Source organism: Dermacentor andersoni, chromosome 8 (genome assembly GCF_023375885.2).
Source record: "Dermacentor andersoni chromosome 8, qqDerAnde1_hic_scaffold, whole genome shotgun sequence".
Lineage (NCBI taxonomy): Eukaryota > Metazoa > Arthropoda > Arachnida > Ixodida > Ixodidae > Dermacentor > Dermacentor andersoni.
Genome location: NC_092821.1, coordinates 67,234,481 through 67,248,178, shown reverse-complemented (window position 1 = coordinate 67,248,178; position 13,698 = coordinate 67,234,481). Strand labels below are relative to the sequence as shown.

Below are 13,698 nucleotides of genomic sequence, written 5' to 3'. Positions count from 1 at the left end.
CAGTAGGTACGATGCAGAAGAGGCCAGCGGTGTGAAGACGATGATTAAAGGCTAGCTCGGGCTGTTGCTTTTTGGTGAAGTGCAGCGTATTCCTTTTGTAAATATACGTGCATATAGCTTGTCTGCATTTTCCCGTGTAACAATATCATTGAATGCGAGCACATACTTCTTCCAGTCTTCCAAATTTGAAGCTTCGTCTCAAGCAACACGGTGTTGTGCTCTGTCAGCACAATCATTTACAAACTGGTCTGTCTGCTGCTTTGGGCTGCTTCTATGGCAAATTTTCCACATTGTTTCCGCGCTCACTCAGAGAGAGAAATGGCAGAAAGGGGGGTGCCGAGGTGCCACTTCACCTTTCACTTATAGCCCTTTTTCTTTCATTCTCTCTATCTCTCTTCGGATCCATACGAAGTGCCATTGCGAGTGATGCAGATGCAATGCAGCTGGCGCCTCTTGCGCCAAGCTGCGATGCTCTCCGTGGCTTTGCGAGATGCACTGCGCGGAAATGGTGGCACATTCGAAGTCTAACAAGGCAACCTTTCCACCCTGTCTTAACACTGTTCGTTTAAAGGGAACTTAGCAATGCAAATGTCAAGCACAGTCTGAAAACACCATCCAGAAGGCATAACTAATGGTTGTGTCTAACGTGCTATGATAATAACATGTCGTTATGTATGGATTCTTAAAGCTAAGCTTTCTTTGCATGTTCCTTCCAATTTTTTACTGCTGCTACTGCCTTACAAGCCACTTCGAGCAGTGGCTGAAAGTGTGCATGTACATGGCAGGAGCGACGTAGAGAGGAAAGGTGATGCAAGAGGCTCGTTTCAACTTTTACATTGTGCCGCATTTGCACAACACCCTCTGGGTCATCACCAGATAAGCCTCCTGACAGCTGTAGTTATCCGTGAGCCCCCCCCCCCCCCCCCCCCCCAAAATCATTGCAGAAACTGCAGCGGTTTTTACTCTTCTATTAACGCGCTAGTCCCGAGGGGAGATACACAGAATGCAGAGGATGGGTAGAACCTATGCAGTTGGGAAACGAGTGAATAACAGCCTTGCCCCTCTTCACTCCCAGTTTCCATACAGAGGGGGGAGAGGAAGGCGGGAGAGGGAAAAAGTGACAAAAGAAAAGCAAAAACGACAGCCCTTGCTCGCAAACTAAAGGTACAATACTTTAAATTTCTGCTATTTCGGAAATATAAACACCACGCATATTTGCCAAGTGGACAAATGGTGCGGGGTGTGTACACGCCAAGCTTCATTACGTCATCAGAGGGTCTAGGCGACAAAACAGAAGCAGCAGCATGTGAAATCAACCCTTCAGTGCTGATGGCGGTTGCTTTGCGGCTATGGTCAAGGTCGCAGGTTCAATCCCGACTGCAGCAGCTGCATTTCGACCAGACTGAAATGCAAAAACGCTTCTGCATTTAGATATAAGTGCACGTTAAAGTGACCGTGAAACAATTTTCACGATTTTGTAGATATGTGCTGAGTTGTTAAGAGTTGGCACTTGTGATAATTGGGTGACAAAAAGTGTGTAATTTACTATAAGGTTTTAAAAATGTACAACACACGACACTTTGCCATGCGCTTATGTGTTGTAGCTCATTCTGAACGTGATTGTACTTCACTACCAATCGCAGCACGCCACTCCAGCAGCCTCCCCTGACCATGTGACTTGAGGTGACCACATGGTGCCACAAGGCGAGCTGTCCGATTCACTGCTCAGGGCGCATTATCAATACTTTTCCCAACTTTATGGTGAACAAATGTGGTTTGTAATAGTTGAAATGTAAGTTAATTTGTTTCTACAAAAAAGAAAGTACCAGAAAGAGAATGCACAAGGACAATTTATCGCTACACTTAAGCACTTCCGGCATACAATAAATGTTGTCTGCTTGTGTTACAACACGCTCCATTATGACGTGAGCTGCGCGGTCGGTGTTGCTCTGAATCTGTATTTTCGCGAGCAATACAATTCGCCCTTGCATTGTGGGCTGCAAACGTAGCGATTGACAACATGTCAAGCTGCAATATCATGCTCCTCGGCAAGCCAAACATGTGAGCGAAGTGGCTGCACCAGCACCATCGGCACCAGCATCTGTGCATTTGCGGCCATCACGTCACACTGAAGGATTACCATATACCACAACAGTGTCTCGCGTGTGCGACATTTCAAGTAAACCCAAGCACAAGCGGACTGGGCCTGGGCATTTTATTGGACGAGTGGAAGCACAAATGTGAACGCCCTGCATGGTGCAGCCACTTGGTAGCAGAGTGCTCAACCACAGAACTAATATAGCAGTAACCAAGTGCATTGTATTTTCCTGCCGGTGTAAATTTTTTATAGGAACTTAGCCATGAACATTTTTTCTAAATGTTTAAAATTTTTTAGGCTTGGTTACAGCAACATTAGCTCTTCATTTCGTTGGTTAAGCTCTGCACCACCAGGTGCTTGGACCATGTAGACCGATCAGGTCGCTCAGATACATCTAGGCTAAAACTCCTTCATTACAGCAATAGTAGTATGGGGAGGGGCTTTAGGCCTCCACCCACCCATCAAAGCATCCAGCTCACCCATGGTTACCGGAATATCGGACACACTTGGTGCTGCTACAGAATGCTCACAACGTACACTGCTTCGATAGCTCGCGTTTGGAACCAACTGCCAGGCAGCTGGTAGAGAGGTTGTAGAGGCTTCGCACACTGGCTCCAAGACAACCAGAAGTAGACAATACGACGTCCCATCATGAGGCAAAGCCAGTGAAGGTGAAGCTAAAGCCTGATCACTCGGCAAATGAGTTCAGGAGAAAATGTATGGCTATGGAGGAGGGTAACTCGTAATTGTCTGTAGCTCTCTTAATATGAGATGCTTCACACAAATTGTGGTACGAACGTTTACTGTACCCTATGTGTCTACAAAACCTGTTTGAACCATTCAAAGAAAATTAAACTGTGTTTTTACAAGCCAACACTGCCATTTGATTACAAGGCACACTGTAGTGGGAGAACACCTGGGGTTCTTCAACATGCACCTAAAACATGGGAATTCTCGAATTTTGATCCCATCAAAATGTAGCCAGGATTCAATCCCATGACCTCCATGTGCAGCAGCCCAACACCATAGCCACTAAGCAACCACAGCGGGTCCTGGACCGTTTCAGCGACCCTTTAAAGAACACAAAGGTGTCAAAATCCGTAGTCTGCCACTATGGCATGCTTCATAATCTGATCGTAGTGTTGACACATACAGCCCCATAATTATATTTATGTTTAACACATCTGGCCATGAGAGGGAATGACAACACTCAACCCTCTTGTAAGTCATCAACAGTGACGTACAACTCAAGAAATGGGTTCCTGTAGTAATGGAGGTGTGACCAAACTTTATCAAAGGTGTGCAATGTTAGCAAGCAAGAGTGCAAGCCCTAAACCCTTGTTAGTAAGATTGCTGGCAAATTAGAGCATGAACTTGTGTGAAGAAAATGTGCAGGGACCATAGATGATAACTGTCAATGTAAGTGAATAGCCTAAAGGAATGAAAGGGTGATCAAACAAAAGAACAAGCTAATGAGAGAACAAGGAAAAGCGAACGAATGTTTTCCTAGCAGAGTCCGACCACCAACAATTACAGACCTCCAACTAAGAACGAAAATGGTCAAAAGAGCCAAAGAAATTCCCTTCAAAAGATTTCATCGCAGCCACACGTCCATGTCATAATGAAATGCAGAGTACATCACACTGCTACACATAAAGCCCAGAGCAAGTGGCAAAGTTTAAATAATATACCACCGTAAGAGCAATATACAAACAGTTGCCGATCACAACTCAGACAAACACCGATACATCTAAGCATACCTGCAGGCTTGCAGAGCTATTTCTGATGCTGAAACAACTTAAGCGATTGTTTCAGGCGACTGGCATTTCCTATGTAGGAGACCTAATCTATTCTAACACTTTCTCCACCACTCACTCACATCGCTTGTGGCGCAACAACTGCATTGTACAGATAGACACAATCTTATGACAATGAGTCAGACACTGAGGATGCAACTGGCAAGTGATAGTGCACCCGACACAATATATGCTGAAAAGCAACAGTATTCCCACAAGGAAATTACTCACAGCTGTGGACGTTCAGTCACAGTTCGCAACATAATTATATCTGTATGATTTATTGTCACGGGACAGCTCTACACAAATTTTCTGGATTCTTCTACTGTTTCTTTTGTGATGACATCAGGCACCAAGGGCACTACAGTATTATAAGAGTTCTGGCCTAGACAATCTTATATTCGCATTTAATGCTTTGCGGGAACTTCCAACAAATAACTAGTCGGCCTTACTGGCCTAGATCTGAAGATGCCTTGCCTCCTGTATAGCACAACAGTGATAGGGAGTCACGTATCACTCAAACGACATTTAATTCAATCTTCCTTTACTGGAGCAGCTCAAGTATTAGAAGCATCAGAATTCCTTGCGCAAATGGATGTACATACCTGATTCTGGATTGAGCCAACCAGCAGCAATCAGCACTTGCAGCTAATTGTTGTCAACGGTGCAGAGATGGGCTATATTTTGACGGGCACAACTAAGATGAGCAGAAGCTGTAACGACAGCAGTAGCACAGTAAAACAAATTAGACAAATGACGGTACAACCATCCAGGGATATGTGCCTTGAGCACTTCACCGCGTAACTGTCGCAAAGTGAAAAAAAAAATGAAAATGTGCTCCTCGCGCAACAAGGAAAAATGTTCTTTTAGCTGTAAACTCTCGAATGTGTAGCGTTCGTCCGGGTAGCTCGTAATAGATGTCGTAAACACAGCAGACAAAATTAAGGCAGACAGACTACCTGTGTAATATACCGTATTTGTGTTATGACAATGTCGACCATTGATGCAAAGTTGCGCGCATGACAAATTGTTACAATGCGGGAGACGTCTATATAGAAGGCTCGGCACTAAAGCACTGGATGGAGCGAGGCCGCTACAGCAAAAACAAAGTCCTCTTCACCCGCTCCTTTTCTTCTTTGTGTGTACAAGTGTGCCGCTACAACATGAACAAAGAAAGCAACGGACGTAGGTCCGTATTTGTGTTATGACAATGTCAACCATTGATGCAAAGTTGCGCGCATGACAAATTGTTACAATGCGGGAGACGTCTATATAGAAGGCTCGGCACTAAAGCACTGGATGGAGCGAGGCCGCTACAGCAAAAACAAAGTCCTCTTCACCCGCTCCTTTTCTTCTTTGTGTGTACAAGTGTGCCGCTACAACATGAACAAAGAAAGCAACGGACGTAGGTATTGAGCTGATTCGTGCACTCGTTTACCTTTGGAGGTGGCCGTGAGCGACAGCAGCAGGGAAGTTTGTGCCCGCTCACCACATGCGTAAACACAGCATGACATCGTGTACTAGAGTACGGGTAGTGGGTCGCGCCATGGTTCCACGACCTACTGATCTCCAGACCTGCACAGATCTCCCTGTTCCAGCACGCCTGCTCCAGTACGCCCTTTTGCCGCTAGGGACAGAACGTACGAGCAGAGTGGCGCTCGCTATAACCTGTTCGCTGTCGTCTGCTTCTGTGATCTGTTCAGCGCTCGTGTTGCCATTTCGACAGGCACAATGCGCTTGTATTGGCGGTGAATGATTAAATTCACAAATATACGATATAAAACTGATATTTGCGAATGCTTTGCGTTTGAATAGTGAAACTAGAAGAGGAGGAGCGGTGCAAGAAATGTAAACGACGAGCGTAAGTGGCAACTGCATAAATTTCCCTTTCCTAGCATCCGAAAGAGACTGGAAAAATTGTTTTAGAAGAGTCATAGGAAAATCTAGCTTTTTTGCGTTGATTACAAATAGCCTAATGTCGTAGATGACATTAGGATTTACTGACGTGTGCCGTAGCGAAAGGCAGATGATCTGGTAAAAGTATAGTAAATGTATATTCACGAGTAAGTCCTCCGCCCCATATATGTGCAATAGGTTGGTCGATTCTGTTTCAAGGAAAGGTGAGCATATCTTGTTTTTATTCTCGTTGGATGTCTAGTTCAGTAGAAAGCTTGCAAAAGCGATTTAAGTGCTTTAATATACGTGCTGCTCTAAGGCCTTAAAAAAATCGTGTCACGGAACTCTTTTCAAACTGTAAAGCTAGCTTTTCTGCGTAGTACGGCGGTAGCATAATGGTGGTGCTTAAGATACGTACGCAGTGAAGCTGTGTGCGTAATACACTTTTTGAACTCACGACGCATTCACGGACAACTTTTAAGAGTTAAAATGAGTGGTAATCGTTCTGTCGTCGAACATACGGTGGTTTCAAGTTTCTAAAGAGTGCAGAAACAAGTTTTACAACGTATACAATGAAACTGTTGTGTAAATTACGAACTCTATAAGCAATGTGATTTATAATAATCTGCTTGAAAAAGGCAATAGGAGCGGCTATTTAACGCTATTTTAGAGAGGAGCGGACTATACACGCCTCTACATTTTTTAGGTTCGGGCAGTCAACTTTTGGTGCCAAGTGACCGATCAAAGCCTTGTAACATATCAGTGTCACTGTGTTAGCAAAAATCATCAACTAGACAAGCAAATGTAAAAGTTAGCACAGCGAAACGCAAACGCCCTCCGCTCCCAGAGACGGAAGAAGAGTGTAATGTACCGCAATTAAGACACCCTAGACGAAATTCTGCGCCTCACGCGAGAAAACCTACAAAGTATTCATACCCTAGCGAATCGTGTAGAGGTTGTCGAAAACAAAGTCGCCATAAAAATTAAAAACAAAGCTAGTCAGCCACAACAAATGGACACGACTACGCACCCTTCGGCGGCAATAAATTCCTCCCAAAACCATCATGGCTAACACGACACGGGATACTTTAGAAATTTGGCAGTGGAATTGCGCTAGCTACGCGAAACGCAAGTCCTCGCTGCAACAGTACCTCAAAATTCAACGCCAAAGGCCGCACATAATACTATTACAGGAAACCCTGTGCGAAACCCTTACGCTCTCAGGGTACTGCACTGTCTCAAACAGCGGAGGGGACACCAGGAGAGGCATCGCCACGCTCGTTAGTAGAAAATTCGCGGGCATCGTTCACGAGGTCCTACCGAAAAACAGTCGCATCGAGAGGCGATCCTAATCGAGCTCGTACCTAACCGATTCTTAAAACAAAGTTTTTTTGTACTAAACATCTACAGTTCCCCCACGCACTACAACCAATCCTTCCATGCGATCCTTACTAAAGCCGCGTCATTGGCACGAAACTCATCGGTCATTATCGCAGGGGACTTCAACGCCCCCCACCCGTCGTGGGGTTACCCCACAATCAAGCCTAGCAGCAACAACCTCTCGCGCGCAATAGACGACCTGTCCCTCACCCTGGTGACGGGCCACAGGTTCCCCACCAGATTGGGTACGTCGACGCAGCGCGATACTACGCCGGACCTCACGTTACTCCGAAATGTTGCAAACTACACATGGACGAACACGCAAGAGAACCTGGGCAGCGATCACTTCGTCATACGCACAGAAATACCAAACACGCGTACGACCATGGTGCAAGAATACTATATTCTTACACCGTGCGTACGACGGCCCCACCCCGATCTTTCACCCTCACAGACTGGGATACCTTCCGTAAGTTACGGAAGGAAGATACGGATACGTATGACTCCTTCGCGGAACTCCGTTCTGCGATAAAGGGCGACGTAAACAGAGCCACGAAAACCACACAGACGGAACTGGAAGTCCCAAGGGTTGACCCTCACCTCGCACACTTACTCGAGGCCAAGGCTTCGATACTTGCGCGATGGAGAAAGCAACATCTCAACAGACGCAAACGCATCGCGACCCTCAACCGAGACATAGACGAATACTGTACGGAGCTCACAAGACTCCAATGGCACGAACTCTGTTCGGCAGTCGACGGCCGCATGCGGACAGGACGTAAGTGGAACCTCCTGAAACGCATGTTAGACGACAGCCAAACGAAGGATAATCAAACCCACGCGCTAGACCGACTTCTACACATTGACGCTCCTATTACAGAATCTGAATTTCGCGCAGCCCTATTGAAATTGCGCAATACCACACCCGGGGAAGATCAAATTACGAATGCTGCCATCCGAAATCTTGATGATGCCTCCATATCTCACCTCGTTACCTACTTTAACGAGTGCTGGGAGGCAGGTACCCTCCCTGCCTCCTGGAAGCATGGAAAAATTATATTTATCCCAAAACCCCACAAGCCCATCACCCTCGAGAACATCCGCCCCATTTCTCTTACATCTTGTCTCGGCAAGACCTTTGAGCACATAATCCTTGCCCGACTGACAACGTACATGGAAGAAAATCACCTTTTCCCCCACAGTATGGTCGGCTTTCGTGCGCATCTATCTGCGCAGGATGCCCTACTTCAAATTACGCACGATGTGCTTGATGATACCATCCCCCATCTTACTAAAGCCATCCTGGCGGTTGACCTCATTAAGGCATTTGACAGAATTTGACACACTGCCATCTTACGGGAACTGCAGGAACTACAGGTAGGCCCTAAGACCTACAACTACGTTCGCGCCTTCCTCTCTGGCCGCACTGCCTCCTTGCACATTTGGAACCCCGCAAGGCGCGGTCCTCTCCCCCCTTTTATTTAACATTGCTCTCATCCCCTTAGCCCAGAAGCTCAATCTCATCCCACACCTAAAGCATACTCTGTACGCTGATGATATTACCGCATGCACCACTCATGGCTCAGACGGGGAAATTGAGGAAACTCTACAATTAGCAGTCGACACGATCTCCGCTCACGTATCATCTATCGGACTCGAATGTTCCCCCTCTAAGTCCGCGCTCCTCCTAATTAGACCAAAATCTGCCGCCAACTCACCCATCCAAATCACTTTACAAGGATCTCCTATCCCCATCACTCCCACCCTGCGCACCCTTGGCCTCTACCTGCAGGATTCCGGACGCAATGACCATACCCTTAAAACACCGAAGGCTTCCACGCAATCAGTGTTGCAGCTTCTACGCCGCGTATCTTCCCTGCACAAGGGTTTAGACGAAGCAGACAACATGAAAGTTGTACATGCTTTTACGCTTAGCCGCATTCTGTACGCTACTCCATATCTCAAGCTGAACTGCACGGAAACCGAGCGCGTGAACGCCATGATCCGCGTTGCAACTAAGGCAGCCCTCAACCTGCCTCGCAGTACTAGCACAGCCAAACTCCTTGCACTAGGCATGCATAACACGCTTCCTGAACTAGTTGAGGCGCACCTTCAGACGCAGTATTTAAGACTTGCCGCGAGCGCCACTGGCCGCCATATCCTCGCCTCCCTTCACATCAACATACCCGCTAATCAGTCAACCCTTATAGCCATTCCTCGACACATTCATACACCCCTTGTAGTGAAACCCCTTCCTCGAAACGTCCATCCCCAATATCACATCTCTCGCCGCGTAGCTCGCGCAAATGCCCTCCACAAGTATTACGGACAAGTCGAGAAAGCCATCTGGGTGGACGCCGCATGTACAACGCATGAAGCTGTAGCAGTTGCTTACAACCCAACCTTACCCTGACCCCTAACTCACCATCTTCCCTCGGGCTCTACACCTGAGGAAGCAGAGGAGACCGCCATCGCCTTAGCCCTTGCCCTTTCGGATGCTGAATACATATTTAGCGATTCAAAGACTGCTTTGTCCAACTTTGCCAGAGGCAGAATTCACAACCCTGCCTGGAACTTGTTGAACATCCCCACCCAGAATTTACCACGTAGGGTTGAGCTCCGGTGGGTGCCGGCTCACTCTGGGAACCCCGGAAACGAGGCTGCCGATAAATTGGCCCGAGGTTTAATTTGCCGGGCTCAAGACAACCTCGATCCGGGTTTCTCGAGGGAGCGGGTACACAGCTTTGCGGAGCTCACGCAAATACCCCGTTTGGACCGTCGGACTTACCCTCCTCCCCACCCCTCCCTGACGCACTCCCAACAGATCCTCGAGATCTGGAGACGCCTCCAGATCCGCTCTCTCCCATCCCCTCAGCTGCTATCCCACTACTGTGGCATCTCCCCTACATGCTCCCTATGCGCAGACCTTCACGCCACACTCTTCCACATCCTTTTTGGCTGCCCTGCCGATCCTCCCCCGCAGGGACAGCCCGCCATCTCAAGCTGGGAGGACTGGGAGGTCCTGCTCTCGTCTACGGACCCGACATCGCAGGTTACTGCGGTGACTCGGGCTGCCAACGTCATGAACAAAAGGAGCATGAACGTTTCGACGTAGTGCGGGACCGTGCGGTGGTCCAGGGACCCAGAGGAGTTCAAACTCACATGCTATGAATAGTTTTTCTGTCTGTCCGTCTGTCTACACTCACATAAAGGGAAAGAAGGAGCGGAAGAGTCCTTCCTGGAAGAAATTGCCAAACGGTACCTTCCGCTAGGCGTCGCTCACCCCAACGATTACCTAAGGTCCCTCTATAATTTCCAAGGTAGCGCCATCTGCCGCGCGCCACCTAGGAAGTTCCTGTAGCAGATGGCGCCCACGCTAAACCGCGGCGCCGCGGCATTCGTGAGGTGAAAAAATATCTTCATACGCGCGGAAATAAAACCTTCTGGTGCCTGACTGTGGCGAAAAACGAAAGAAGGACCCGAACTGCTAAATTTAGTCCTTTAATTTCAAATAAGTGCTCCAAGAAAATAGCTCAAGAGGGCGTAATGAGGGCTTGATCGCCTCGATTCCGCGTGTTTACATTTCGTTCGTTTGCGCTCAATCGCCGCGCGAGCCTTGGTGATTGCTTACGCTTAATCCCGTATGCTCTGTGAAATCGTTTGCATGTAAGTGTGCTGCGTACACATAGCGCTTACATTGAACGAAGAAGTCGTGTAAAAATGAAGGCTGACAGTCGCTTGGACCGGAAAACTTTCGACATAACGTCGCTCAAACGTGCAATTCTCAAAGCTCGCGACCCTCACGGCAACTAAACAACATCCTGTGTGTTTGTGGAAACGAGTGCGCCAACAGTCTTCTTGTCGCTGAGTGTGTCTGTCGTGTAGCGATTACACGACGACTGCTGTGTCTTGTGGTTCAATGCTACGAGCCAGTGCAACTGTCGTGACATGATGAAGAGGTGGTATGGATCGTGTCAGCGTGTCTCCTCGATCGTGTTCGGGCTGCCAGCGCGATCTGATCTCGCGGCACACCAACATCGAGCGTAGTGTGTGCGCGTGTGTGAATGTGGTTGACTGTTCTCGTGAACCGTGCGACGTCGCCGCGTAAACTCGAATCATGACGCGCATTGTTGTGTTTATCCCTTTTCGCCTCCGTGCACCGCTAAATCCCCGTAAGAATTAGAGGGCCCTTATACGAAACGCACGCGGATTGACCCAGCTATTACTGCACTGTGTTTTGCTGGCAATCCGCGCATCGCTTGTGGCGTTTTTCTTATGTTCATTTGCAGTTGTGTGTTTTTCATCAGTAAAATGGCATTGCCGATTACTGAAACATCTTCGAGTGTAAGGGAAACTTGGAAGGAACGAGCTCGCAGCTGTATGTAATGTACTTTGATATACTGTATTACGCTTTATTATTTGACGGCCAGTAGCTGTGGCTATGCAGTATTCGTTTTTAAAAACAGAGTAATGCAGGCACTTAGCAATATATTTATTCACATATGCAATGCACAAAATACGATTAGGATATTGGAAATTACATTTTGGACATGTTGTAAAGCGCAGTTAACAACGCGCGCACAAACACAGGAAAGTGTAAAAGTAGAATTCGCTGCTGAATTTTATTTTTTATCGCACGTAACGCAATGCGGATATTTGTCAGCGAGTTAATGCGTTTCTGCCCCACTATTTACTTGCATGTTAGGTCATACTGCACTTGCTAAGTCAACGGGCTCGTAATGCACTAAAATCAGTAATCTCCACAAACTTCGGCCGTCAACATTCATGCGCGCGAATGAAATAATACTGCAGCTCTGCACACACAGGTGTATACTTTCTCTCGCACCTTCGTATCGCTCTACGTTGCTTTCCTCGCATAGTCGTGCAGTTACCGACGGTTCAGTCTTTCCATCCATTTCTATGCAACCAGAATTACCTTCTGGTTAGGTTTTGTTTGCTGCGCGGGATGCAAAATAACTTCTTGTCGTCCTCCGTCTGATCTCGGCACCCATCCGCACAGCAACAAGGCATTTCGGTCCTTCGCATCCTAGGCCATGCCGATCTATTCAGCGGGCTCACAGCGAACTAAAATAAATAATCTCCACAAACTTCGGCCCTCAACATTCATGCACGCGAGTGAAATACTATCACCGATCGACACACGCACGTGTATACTTTCTATGGCACCTTTGTATCGTTGTATGTTACTTGCCTCGCATAGTCGTGCTGTTACCGACGGTTCAAAGTCCGTCCGTGCAATTCTGTGTAACCATACTTTTCGTCTGGTTAGGTTCTGGTTGCCGCGCGCGATGCAAAATAACTTCTTGCCATCCTTCGTCCGGTTTCGGCACCCAACCACACAGCAACAAGGCATTTCCGACCTCCCGGAACGAAATTATCGCAGCGATGTGCAAAGCACAACAGGCGAAACGCGCGCTCTTCGCCCGGCGCGCAGGAACTTTCATGGCGGCAAAGGGGCGGAGGAAGGTCACATGTCACCGATCAGCCTATCGCAGGCGTTGTCGGCTGGATCAAAGCCTGGCGGTACTTTTAAATGATTGAGGGACTTTACGATTACCTAATGTCCCTCTATAACAAGGTAGCGACATCTGCCGCGCGCGCCACCTAGGAAGTTCCTGTAGCAGACAGGAACTTCCTAGGTGGCGTTGACAAACGCCTGCCCTGAGTCAAAAGGGATCAGGACCACTTACTTACTTACACAGACGGCGCCCAAGCCCAACTGCGGCGCCGCGGCATTCGTGAGGTGAAAAAGTATCTGCACACGCGCGGAAATAAAACACTACCGTTGCCTGACTGCAGTAAAAAACCAAAGAAGGGCCCGAACTGCTAAATCTAGTCTTTTAATTTCAAATGAGCGCTGAAGTAAAAACGCTTAAGAGAGCGGAACGAGGGCTTGATCGCCTCGATTCCGCATGTTTACCTTTCGTTCGTTTGCGCTCAATCACCGCGCGAGCCTTGGCGATTGCTTGCGCTTAATCCCGTTTGCTCTGTGAATTCTTTTGCTTGTAAGTGTGCTGTGTACACATAGCGGTTACTTTGAACGAAGAATTCGAGTAAAAAAGAAGGCTGACAGTCGCTTGGACCAAAAAACTTTCGACATAACGTCGCTGAAACGTGCGACCCTCACGGCAACTAAACAGCATCCTGTGTGTGTGTGTGGAAACGAGTGCGCCAACAGTCGTCTTGCCGCTGAGTGTGTTTGTCGTGTAGCGATTACACGACGACTGTTGTGTTTTGTGGTTCAGTGCTACGAGCCAGTGCAACTGTCGTGACATTATAAAGCGGCGGTATGGATCATGTCAGCCAGTCTCCTCGATCCTGTTCGGGCTTCCAGCGCGATCTAATGTCGCGGCACACCAACATCGAGCGCAGTGTGTGCGCGTGTGCGAATGCGGTTGACTGTTCTCGGCAACCGTGCGATGTCGCCAAGTAAACTTGAATCATTACGAGCATTGTTGTGTTTATGCAGTTTTGTTCGGCATATTAATGCATCTTTAATGCGTACAC

The 13,698-nt window shown here is 47.8% G+C and overlaps 1 protein-coding gene across 9 annotated transcripts in view; it reads right to left on the bottom strand.

Moving 5' to 3' along the window:
• Positions 1-13,698, bottom strand: part of LOC129380227 (uncharacterized) — a 156,357-nt gene that overhangs the window by 52,235 nt on the left and 90,424 nt on the right. For 2 of the 9 annotated variants that reach the window (XR_011896019.1, XR_011896020.1), the window contains exon 6: positions 4,500-4,607. The exons of 6 other annotated variants lie outside the window; for them this stretch is intronic. The gene's annotated coding sequence lies outside the window, so the exon portion shown is untranslated. Of the gene's footprint in view, positions 1-4,499; positions 4,608-5,332; positions 8,225-13,698 lie in introns of those variants that run through there. One more of the 9 variants, XM_072289763.1, reaches the window with a different exon arrangement.